The sequence below is a fragment of the Cnephaeus nilssonii genome, assembly GCF_951640355.1.
Source record: "Cnephaeus nilssonii genome assembly, chromosome: 17".
NCBI classification, from domain to species: Eukaryota; Metazoa; Chordata; class Mammalia; order Chiroptera; family Vespertilionidae; genus Cnephaeus; species Cnephaeus nilssonii.
The window spans coordinates 14633877-14646416 of record NC_137088.1 but is presented as its reverse complement, the minus strand read 5'-3'; the positions used below and the strand labels follow the sequence as shown (position 1 = coordinate 14646416).

Below are 12540 nucleotides of genomic sequence, written 5' to 3'. Positions count from 1 at the left end.
ATTCTTCACTGTTTGTTGAATTCAAGCCCTCAGAGTGGATAGGATGCTGCCCACTCCTTCTTTACTCAGTCTACCAATTCAAATGCTAATTTCTTCAGGAGAAAGCCCTCAGAGACATACTCAGAAATAATATTTTACCAGCAGTCTGGGTATCCCTAGCCCAGTCAAACTGACACATTAACCTTCACAGGCAACAAGATAAAAAAAAAAAAAAAAAAAAGATTAGGACGTCTGTCCTCTTCCCTAAACAATTGTAGTTCCAGTGAATTGTGCAGCTTGAGTTTTCATCCAGAGTGCTTAATTATTCATTCATTCATGCGTTCGTTTGTTCGTTCAACAAAAACGCATTAAGTGCCAACCATGATGAATCAGACATGGTCCCTGTAGGAGCTTTCACAGTTAGCCTACAGTACAGATACAGGTGAAGAGCTATTGGAAGTCATAGGAGAAAGTTATCACTTCCAAATCCAAGGACCAAAGCAAGGCTTCCTGAAGGAGTTTGGCATTTGGACTTAGTTGGAGAGACAGCTTTTGGACATGTGTTGTATGTGGATAGAAAGAGGTTAGAACACAGTGAAAACAGAAAAAGGCACCGAGAAAGGAAATGACAAAGAGCGGGGTCTTGACTATGTGCAGGCAGATGTAGGTCAGGATGATTCTAAGAACTCGGTGGGAGTGGGTTGAAATTTACACCAAGATTACATCCTTTGTCTCTGCATTGTTTGACAGATGGTATCAAACAAACTGTTCTATAATTCTTGTGGCAAGGAGTGGAATCTGGATTCTTGCACCAGAAAGTCTATTTCCTCCCAGTCCTTTTTTTTTTTTTTTTTTAAATCTTTTTGCCCTTAGCTCTTTTTACTTTGAACTGTTCATACATATCTTTGAAGGCAAGGATGGTATCTGTCTCCCCACAGAAACTACTTCATTATGTTTTTGTATTGCCAAAGTTTATATGCTCACATAGTATAGTACCATTTAAATATTTTCCCTCAATAGGCAGTTCTTAGAAGTATTTTTCTCAAATAGCTTTATGTCCTATTTTTGCATTTTCCAATTTGTTGTTGCTTTCTATTCTTTCCTACTTATTAAGAATATCATTTCTTCTCCCTTCTTCCTCCCCACTCACCTTCATGTGCTCCACACCCATTTGGGATCAGTCTCTAACAGGAATATTCTAACTTGTGGAGTAGGTCAAGTTTTTTCAGTAAAAGTCTCTTGACTAAAAAAGACACTAATTAAGAATATGTTTGATGACTCTCGTAATGACTGACCTCTTTCAAACTACATTTTAAGGGCACCCTCAAACGTTTTCTCTCTTATTGTCTCCTCTACTCCCCAGGGATGATTGGCGTTCATGAAATGTGGGCAAAATGGTTGAGAGGAAATTTTTTGTGTGGAGGTGGAATTTACTGTGGGTGGTAGGCTGGATGAGTTCTCTTTCACTATGGCCAAAGCATTTTAACCTAGCCTGATTTAATGCTTTAGTCACAGACTAAAATTGAAAACAACCAAGTTTCCAGGAATATTGGGGACTTCTTAGTAAACTTGTCTGTCTTTTTGACAAATTCCCTCAGTTCTTTTATTTTCAAAATAAAGAAACAAGCTTGGTCTCCTAGAGAAAGGGTTAAATGAGTCTGAAGAGGCTGAGGACATTAGTCGTTGGGCTGTGTGTTCACATAAATTTATGAAAAAACTATCTGGATAATAAGTCAGTCAGTCATTTGTTCAAGTGATTTCTTCTTGATGCTTTCAAATCTAGAGACTGAGTTCAAAAAAATGTTGATTTGATCCCAATAGCCTCTCTCATTTGAAGAGGTCACCACTTTATAGAGAGTTTTAAATTTTTTACCATTAATAACCATACTAATACTAGAAAATGTTAAGAAACAACAAGGAAGGCAGGAAATTAAACACAAAATGGGAAGACTACCATAAGAAAGTAGTAATAATACAAAAAGATCAACTTGGATTTAATTATCTACTCAGTTTCTGGGTGCTGTGGTGAATGTAAGATTGGCAATAGTGAATAGTGCATAAAAATTAAATAGCTCTATATGTGTAAGATCAGAAAGGAGAAATGAACCCTCTTGGACACCCAGAGGGTTAGCAATAAAATGTGTTCCTTCTGGGCCGTGTCAGGTCATATCCCCCAATCCATGCTTTAACACCATAGTATATGCTTACTTAATATTTGACACATAATAAGAGCTCAATAAAATTTTACTAATGCTGTTTATAAGTGAACTAAGAATATATGTTTATTATTGGAATTTTACAAAGAGCACCTTCTTCTGTTAGTTTCTGAGATCCTCACTTCTGGTGATTTTTTTCTCTATCCTAGAATTTGTTATTAGCAACCACTGCATCAACTCCAAATCTGAATTTCAAGCTCTAGTTCAGTTTCAGACATGCTGCTCTCTGACTACCACCTCCTTCTTCTATGCACTTCTTATGGAAGTATGACATATGCTCAGAGGAGTGCCCAGCTCATGTTTACAACTCAATACATTTTACAGGTTATCCACCCCTCAGGTGTCTGCCACCTACATCAAGATATAAAAGGTCCTCTTCTCACAGAGGCCTCTCTGGTGCCCGACCCTTGTATTCTCCACAGCACCCATAACCCTGACTTCTAAACCATAGATTGTTTTGTTTCTAAACTTTAAATAAATGGAATCATACAGTAGGAAGACTTTTATGTCAGCTTTTTTTAAAAAGTGCAACATTATATCTGTAATATTCACCCATATTTGAAGAGATTTTTTACTGTTTATACTAGAGGCCCAGTGCACAACTTGGGGTAAGGGAGGGGCCCAGCACACAAAATCATGCACGGGTAGGGTCCCTAGGCCTCGCCTATGATCAGGTCCATCTTCCACCTGCTCGCCAGTCCCTAGTCCCTTTTATTATATAAGACATAAATACATCAGAGCTTATTCATTGTACTGTGGATTGACATTTAGGTTATTTTAAACTTGGAACAATTCTAAATTGCTGCTCTAAATGTTTCTGACATAGCTCTTGGTGTGTATTTGAAAGGATTTCTGCCATTCACATGTTTAGGAGTGGGATTGCTTGGTGATAGGTTCTGTAAATGTTCAGCTTCTTTGTTACTGCCGTACAGTTTTACAGAGTGGATGCCCGAAGTTGAACTCCTTCTAGCAGTGTCTGAGTGTGCTTCTTGTCTGTATCCTCTCCAACACTTGGTATTGTCCATTTTTTAAATATTTTTTTGCCCTCCTGGTAGGAATGCAGTATTATATCATCATATTAATAACTTATATCACCCTAATGACCAATGAGTAGGGTCTGTATTCATATGCATATTGGCCCTTTGAATTTTAGATACTCTTTTGAAAACTGTTTGAGTGACTATATATACATTTTTATGGTTGTTTTGTTTTTATTGAACTATTTATTAAAGTAATTACAGATTCACATAGTTTTAAGAAATAATATAGAGAGATCCCTTGTACAATTGCTTCAAGTTCCCTCAATATTTTGCAAAATTTTTCAACTTCAGTATAATAGTTTTCATGCCTTTTCTCAAAATCATTTCTATGTATTTAATATTTTTATGCTATAGATACAGTATTTTAAATTTTATTTTTAATTATTGCTGATATATACAATTATAAATTTTTATTGACATATCTAGGAGTCTTGCTAAATGTCCTTATTAATTCAAACCATTTTTAAAAATATATTATTTGGAATGTCTATACATTAGTCATGTCATCTGTTATAGTTTCTTCATCTATATGCCTTTTTTTCTTATTATATTATCTAAAAACACTAAAATAAAGTTAGAACAGATGATACTGGACATCTTTATCTCATTCCAAAATTGAAATAGAAAGTGTTCAGTATGTCACCATTAGTTATTATGTTAACTGTGTGTGTTTGGTATACAGCCTTTTATTCCTAATTTCCATTTATTCTTCATGTACCTAGACATGTTCTCATATCCAGTTATTAGATCTTATCAAAGATATTTCTGAGTCTTTTGAAATGACCATACCATTTTCTTCTTTATTCTACCAATGTGGTGAATTATGTTGACTAATTTTCAAATATTAAACTTACTTTTTAATCCTGAAATAAATTTAGGAAGTTTATATAAATGTTTATGAGATATATTGAGCTATAGTTTCTCCTTGTTATAATGTCCCTGTCGGTTTTTGGTATAAGGAGTATGCTAGCTTCATGAGTGAGTTGGGAAGTGTTCCTTTGTGTTATTTTCTGGAAGAATTTATACAAGACCGGTTATTAATTATTTCTTAAATGTTTGGAAAAATCAGCTGAAGATTTTATTGTGGGAAGGTTTTGGATTATGAATTCAATTTCTTTAGTACAAAGAGCTACTCAAATTTTCTCTTTTTTCTGTGTCACTTTTGCTAAATTGTGCTATTCAAAAAATTTGTCTATTTAGTATAAGTTGTCAAATTTATAGGCATAAAGTTGTTCATAATATACTATCATCTTTTCTACTTTCTCACTTTCCATTCTCTGTTTAACTCAATTAGACTTTCATTTCCACTACTCCATTGTACATATGCTTTCATAGTTTCCCCTCCATTCTGAAATCTGATGTATAATTCATTTTCAGTTTTTATCTGATTTATTTTTATTTCTTGAGTTGTCTTTGTGGTTTACTGGATCTCTCTTCTGTCCCATCTTTCTCTAGGTTTTATGTTACCTATCACAAAAAATTTGAGGAGGGGGAAAGAGATAATTCATAGTATGTATATAGAGTTGTTTCTAGTTCAATTTTTAAAACATAGTTTCTTAATCAGCTATATTTCCATAGTATAATCTTTTATTTTCACTCCTACCACAATGATCTGTGAACATGCTTGATCTTAATGGGCTTTGTGTTTTTTTTCCCAAAACATTCATGAAAATTACTTTTTTCTACAAAATTGAAGGCCTCGTTAGCCTGTGATCATGGCTACTGCTTATAGATAAGGTTTGTGAATTTCAAGCTGAACACAACCTCCAAGAGTCATTCTTGTTACTCTGCTGTATGCTACCCCCAAATGCCCCCCCCCCAAATACAAGAGTCTGTATTTTTTGTTTAATAATTTAACAACACATCTCTCTGTGGGATATGTTCAATACTATTCTGGGAAAATGGGTGGAATAATACAGGCTACCAATAATTCTGGGCTCCCATTTCTATCCTTTTTCTCACTTTGAGTGTTTTTACTTCTAGTGTGTGTGGTATATGCTACTATCTGTATTCACTTCCACCTACTCTTCAGGGATAGTTATTGCTGTTACAACAGTCTACTTTGATATTTTCATACTAGCAGCTTAAAGAGTTAAGTAGCCTACTTTATAAATTAACTAGAGGCCCGGTGCACAAAATTTGTGTACTTGAGGGGGTCCCTCAGCCTGGCTTATGCCTTCTCACAGTCTGGGAGCCCTCAGGGGATGTCTGACTGACAGCTTAGGCCCACTCCCCATGGGCCTAACATCCTTAGCACTGCTGTGGAGGCGGGAAAGGCTCCCACCACCACCGCTGTGCTTGCCAGCTGTGAGCCCGGCTTCTGGCTGAGTGGCACTCCCCCTGTGGGAGCACACTGACCACCAGGGGGACAGCTCCTGTGTTGAGCATCTGCCCCCTGGTGGTCAGTGTGTGTCATAGTGACCAGTTGTTCTGCCGTTCGGTCGATTTGCATATTAGCCTTTTATTATATAGGATACTAACATAAAACATTATGAAACCCTACACTACTACTATTCTGGATGGAAATCCCACTTCCTTTCCCATCAATTAATTGACAACCATAGAAAGCATATAGGAAGAACTGAGCATTACAGGTCCAGGTAGGAATCCAGCCTTACATAGCCTCCTCTCTGTGGATAGTCTCTCATTCATTCATTGAGTGGCATGAACGCATAGAAAGCATTCTAAGAATTCTACTCTGACAGCTATTACTACTTTAAGCAAACCTGCAAAATGATAGAAATTTTCAATTTCAAAGTCAAGTATTGCTCCCCAATTAAGATTACACAGTTTTACGAATTCAAAAAATATGCCCTCCAAACTGCAGGATACCTCTACCCAAGGAACACAGTGCCTCTCCCTTAGCCCCTCACCCAACCCTGATGAATCATAACTCAGGTTGTTGCCTATATCCTCAAATTTCCTTTATTAGAAGAAACTAGATTACCTTAAAAGTAATTCACTCTGCACGCTGTTAGCATCATCAACCACAATTGCTGCTTTATCCGCTCAGCTTCCTTTCTGAGGTGCATTTTATGACTTTCCTGTATCGTTCGCATTGACTTTCTGGGTTTGATAGAGCCTGGAAAGCTTTCCTTGCTGAAATTTGTTAAGCAGATTTATGAATTTTATAGCAAGGACTAAAGCACTAATTTACAATCTAAACAGTATAATGATAATTCCAAATGAGCAAGTTTGATCAAGGATTTTAGGAAATTCCAAAAATTGAAATATGGGGACTTTCTTGCCACTCCTTTGCTTTACAAATAATCAAAATATGTTTCCTCACAAGAAACATATCAAACATTTTTTATTTGTTTTGGTGAGAGAAAAGAAAGTAAATCCAAAACTGAAAATTTAAGTTTTCTTTCTTTGTTTTCTTAGAAATAATCAATGGTTCCCCAGTAACAGAAACAGTTTGTTGTAACTTAAACAGGCAAAAACACAACTCCTCTCCAGTTTCACCATTTTTTCCTTCTCTTTGTGTAAATATCTTGGTGATGCAGTGTCTAGACTTCTTGGAGCAAGTGATGGAGTCTGGAATTTATTCTGTGGGTTTGAAAGTGGCTATCCAGGTCTCCTACATAGATGTGAAAAACTGTTGCTTTCAAAATATGTAAAAAGCATCAAACTGTTTACCAAAAAATACCAATTTACCAAATCATGCCAAACTTTGTGCTGCACACTACAGGGAAATACTGTATGAACTTGTTCATTTTGTCTATACTTCATTTTAATGTTCCCATCAGTCATATCAAGAAAAAAGTACAAAATAATTTTCACTTATGAAAGAATTATGGCAGACTTTTTCTAGCTTTTAAGAAATACCCATAAAAGAAATTAGTTTCAAGGATGCACATCCATTCTTGTTACGGTTTTAATAAGTAATCCAAAGCGATTCATCAAGTGAAAGGGGCAGGGTTTTTTTTTGTTTGTTTGTTTGTTTGTTTTGTTTGTTTTTTATGTCAAAGGTCCTCCTCTTGGTCCTGTGTCACTTGCGAGCTGGACCAAATGAAAGCCACCTTGGAAACACCCAGATCTAAGCAATTTCTTGTGCATCCTGGGTTATTAAGTCTGACTGTACTTTATCTCTTAAGGAAATCAAGCTCTGTGCTTGCAAAGAAAATGCAGGGTTATTTGTCACCAATTACGTAAAGCTGAGAATTGATCTTACATATAGCTATAACCATGTCCTGTAAGCACTCACTCCTAAATTTACAAGGCTGCCACTTCTTGAGGCTTTACCCTAGGAAATATATGTCTACTACAGAAGAGTTTGTCGTGCAAGTTTATCCAGAGATAACAGTTTTACAGGGTATAAAATTCTATAGCGTCAACTTGTTTGAAATAAGTGTCCTAATTTTCAAACAACGTTCTCAAGCCCTGTCTTAGTTTTCTCATGACCAAAGGAAAAAAAAACAGCAACCCGAAAGTAGTAGGGTTTTTGGTTTTTTCCCATTAAAATACACACACACACACAGCATATTGAACTGAACTGACCTCATCTATAATAATAAAAGTGAAATATGCTAATTAGACTGGACAGCCAAACAACCTTCTGTACATCATTCCGGATGTCCTTCTGGATAAGCCGCCATGGTGAGGGCTGAGGCAGAGGCGGTTGGGGGCAATCAGGCAGGCAGGCGAGTGGTTAGGGGCGATCAGGCAGGCAGGCAAGCAGTTGGGGGTGATCAAGCAGGCAGGCAGAGTGGTTAGGGGCAATAAGGCAGTCAGGTGAGTGGTTAGGGGTGATCAGGCAGGCAGGCAAGTGGTTAGGGGCGATAAGAGAGGCAGGCAAGTGGTTAGGGGCGGTCAGGCAGGCAGGCAGGCGAGCAGTTAGGAGCCAGTGGTCCCGGATTGCGAGAGGGTGCAGTCCAGGCTGAGGCACCGCCCCCATACACGAATTTCATGCAAGGGGCCTCTAGTCCTTTATAATAAAAGCCTAATATGCTAAGTGTCGAATTGTCCTGTCGGCCATTCAACCAATCAAAGTGTAATATGCTAATGATATGCTAAGGCAGCTCAACTGCTCGCTATGAAGTGCACTGTCCACCGGGGGCAGACAGTCGACCAGTCAACCAGTCGCTATGATGTGCACTGACCACCAGGGGGCAGATGCTCCGACCAGTAGGTTAGCTTGCTGCTGGGGTCCGGCCATTCGGGACTCAGCCAGATAGGCCGGACACGCCCTGGAGCCCTCCTGCAGTCCTTCCTTGACTGGCCAACCTCCCATGTCTCTCCCTGGCCCCAATCATGCACCAGTGGGGTCCCTGGGCCTGGCCTGTGCCCTCTCGCAATCTGGGACCCCTCGGGGGATGTAGGAGAGCTGCTTTCGGCCTGATCCCACTCAATGCAGGAGCTGCCCCCTGGTGGTCAGTGTGCTCCCACAGGGGGAGTGCCACTCAGCCAGAAGCCGGGCTCATGGCTGGCGAGCACAGAGGCAGTGGTAGGAGCCTCTCCCACCTCCATGGCAGTCGGACATCCCCCAAGGGCTCCCAGACTGTGAGAGGGTGTAGGCCAAGCTGAGGGACCCCCCCCACCCACCCAAGTGCACGAATTTCGTGCACCAGGAGTCTAGTTAGTTAAGAAAAAACAGTATCTATATTATATAGTAATGATCAAAAGGAACCTCTTAAGACCTCATTTACTTAATTTCAAAGATAATGAAGTGGATTGAAAAGTGCTAAATCACAAGTCAGAAGAACTGGAGTTTATTCTCATATGTAGGTCTCAGTTTCTCAGTGTGTAAAATGGGTGAACCATCCTGCTTAGCACACAGCGTTGTTCTAAACAGAAGAAGAGTATGAACTTACACCTTAAGCCAGTGATGGGCAACCTTTTGAGCTTGGTGTTTCAAACTTCGCCAAAAAACTGAGCATAACTCGGGTAGTGTGTCCCTTTGAGGAAAAAACATTATTTAGCGATATTTATAGTTTAAATAACATAAATGTTTCATCCTTTACATGCGGCCGCCTCAGCGGCCGCGTGCCATCAGAAAAGGCACTGACACGCGTGTCAGAGGTTCGCCATCACTGCCTTAAGCAGTTCAGTTTAGGTCATGTTCCCATTTCACCAAATGTCATGGGAGGTGTGAGATTTGCTGATTCCATTTTACTGAACAAAACACAGATGAGGTTTGGAATAACTCAGAATCATTTGAAGAAGCTTAGCTAAGAATTACAGAATATGCTTTCCATTAACTACACAGCCTAGGAACTCTAGTTTGGCATGAGAGGTCTTAAAAAATGGGGTGAGCTAGTGAAGATTGCTTTCTATAGCCTCAGATCATGTTCCTAAATCTAGTTTACAGAACCACCTCCTTAGAGATGCAGACAGTGGAGCAGAGACAGATCAAAGTCCTGTCCTGTAGATGGGTGCCAGTGATGGCATTGTCTTATGCAAAGGATACACTTACTAGGCCCAGTTGCAAAGTTGTAATTAGTAACTCTGGAATAGAAAATAACCAACTTGGCCCAGCTGGTGTGGCTCAGTGGTTGAGCATTGACCCCTGAACCAAGAGGTCACAGTTTGATTCCCCGTGGAGGCACATTCAGGAGGCAGCCAATCTATGATTCTCTCATCATTGATGTTTGTCTCTCTCCCCCTCTCCCTTCCTCTATCTGAAATCAATTTAAAAACACAAACTTTTTTTAAAAAAGAAAATAACCAGCTGCATAGTGGATTGTCCTTTTACTAGGATGTTCTAACTTAGAAAATCATGACCTAAGGGTAGAACATGAACCACAACAGTATCAACTCTGTGCTTAGATAAATTCATAGTTGGTTAAATATATATATATTTATAAATATATATATACATATATATATATATAGACACACACACACACACACTAGAGGCCCAGTGCACGAACTCATGCACAGGTGGGGTCCCTAGGCCTGGCAGGTGATCGGGGCTGGATGGCCGGGGGGAGGGGCCATGGAGGTTGGCTGTGGGAGCACACTGACCACCAGGGGGCAGCTCCTGCATTGAGTGTCTGCCCCCTGGTGGTCAGTGCACGTCATAGCGACTGGTTGACCGGTCGTTCCAGTTGTTCAGTCATAACAGTCTTAACGGTTGCTTAGGCTTCCATATATATATATATATATATTTCTACTTGATATAAATCTACTAGGATTTTTGAGATTCAATTAAAGAAACATTTTACAAAGTACGTTTTTTAGAGCACTAGTTCTAAACAAAATTATTAGGTGCTACAAAAAAAAAGTTTTAGAAATGCTGGTTTAATCAACTTAAACTAGGCTTCTGTAAAATAATGATTTCTCAAAAGTGTTTTATTACACGTCAGAATCAAAGAAAAGAATATAGTGTGCAGCGTTGCTGAAGTGCGTTGGAACACAGAGAGCTTTTTTCTCACTTGAGCCTAGCATTCTATAAAAAATACATTGTAGGGAAAACTGAATCAAAGGATATTTAAAACCTATATAACACAGTCAAACCACCTGTCTGAAATAGTCAGGGGACTATATTTGTTCCCCGATGTACTCTCTAAAGCGGTTTTGTTGTTAATGCAAACATCTGCCACAGGGTTCTAGATGTGAAATGTGACTCCAGAGGTCTATACTTATTTTAAAAATGGACAGCAATCAGATACCTGAATACTTATTATCTGCTTAGGGATACAAGGACAATGAGTTAAAGTATTTCTTAAAACATTATATAAACCCATTATGGGATTGGTGCAGTTAATATAAATAATAAGCTCAGAATGATCAATGGCTAGGGGCATGCAAGATTTGTAATTGGAAGTGGAAGGTTTTCTGCTTGTTTCCTTTTATTCAGCCTTGAACAATAACTTACCAAGAGTCAGGCATTCGGTGTGTTAGAAAATGCAGAGACAAGTGACCCTTGGCCCATGCCTTCCAGGAGATAATCGTCTGGACAATTTTAATAGGAGAGTGATGAATGCTATGAGACCACAGAGGACAGGGCACAGAAATCTCAGATAATTTTCAACTAAAAAGCTAAATTAGTAATATCACCAGGCCTTTCAAACAATCATTCTTGGTCCAAGTTACAAGGCTGTTTAATACATATATGAATTGCACTCAGCTGTTATTAGTAGCAACAAGAATACAAACAGTTTGTTTGATTTGGAGTTGTTTCATTAAAGCTGTCTTTATTTTTAACAAATAGAAACAGTAGGACAGTGCTGAGTTTACAATGAAGATACATTTACTCCAGAATTGCTTTGCTGCTATAATTCTCCATAAATATTAAACAACAACTGATGAGCTAGTCTCCATTCATACATTCCCTTGATTCAGAATCACTTTGCCTCTTGGGTACTGAAAGTACCAAGATACGTAAAGCATACTAATTTAGGTTTTACATATTTATGCATGGCCTTAATTTTTTTGAACTCAACAAATTTAGAGGAATAAATATTCACAGGCTTGTGATTTTTCATAAACATAATTTCGCTAACCTGCATGAATTGAGAAATCTTATCTTCATTAGAGGATGCTGGTTCTAAATTTTTGTGATGCCCATCAAGTTTAGGAACTCAGAAATAAAGTTTATTCTATAGAAAATTCCACTGTCAAAGAGGAGAACTTTGAATTTGCAAGGGAGATGTGTGTTAGCAATAGGAATACGGGTCATACTTTCTGTTAGATGACTATGTAATTTTTCTGGGGCTCCCTATCTTCATTGCAAAAATACATGTTATCCCCAATACATATGTTACTGAATGCTACAACTTAGTGGGGGGGAAATGATTTGAATGTTTCATTGTTTATTTGGATGAAGAAAATTTGGAGAATTCAAGGAGTTGAAAAGGAAATCCTGAAAGTGACAAGAGAATGGGATGGGAGGGAACAAAGGAGGCGGTAACCATTTTATATATGTAACAAAATGATGACTTTTGCCAATTCCCAATGTCGCTACACAAGTATTTCTTGCATCGTTCCTCTATTATTTTTATTTACACAAGAAATTAACAATCTGATTCATTCATTCAACAAATAATTTGTTGAGAGCCTACTATGTGATTGATAGATGCCAGCAGGAAAATGGAGAAAAGAAAGAACCTCATCCCTGCCCTCATAGAGTTTATGTTTTAGATACGAAAGTGAAATAATTTGAGATCTGGTGTAGACTGTTTACAAAGACAGAATGCGGGAATGGGGGAGGTTAAGTTGTACTGATACTGTGGAGGTGGGCTGCCGTTAGTACTGAGTCAGTAAGAAGAGGTAATTCTGTGCTGCTAGGAACTGCCTCCTTTTTGTTCAAAGAGAGTTTAACTCTAATCATGCACTGGCCATGGGCCACATATCTCATGTGA

General features: G+C 38.5%; 1 protein-coding gene across 9 annotated transcripts in view; it reads left to right on the top strand.

Moving 5' to 3' along the window:
• RBMS3 (RNA binding motif single stranded interacting protein 3) overlaps positions 1 to 12540 on the top strand; it is a gene marked incomplete at its 3' end in the record, with an annotated part of 632486 nt that overhangs the window by 594718 nt on the left and 25228 nt on the right. The window lies entirely within an intron of this gene.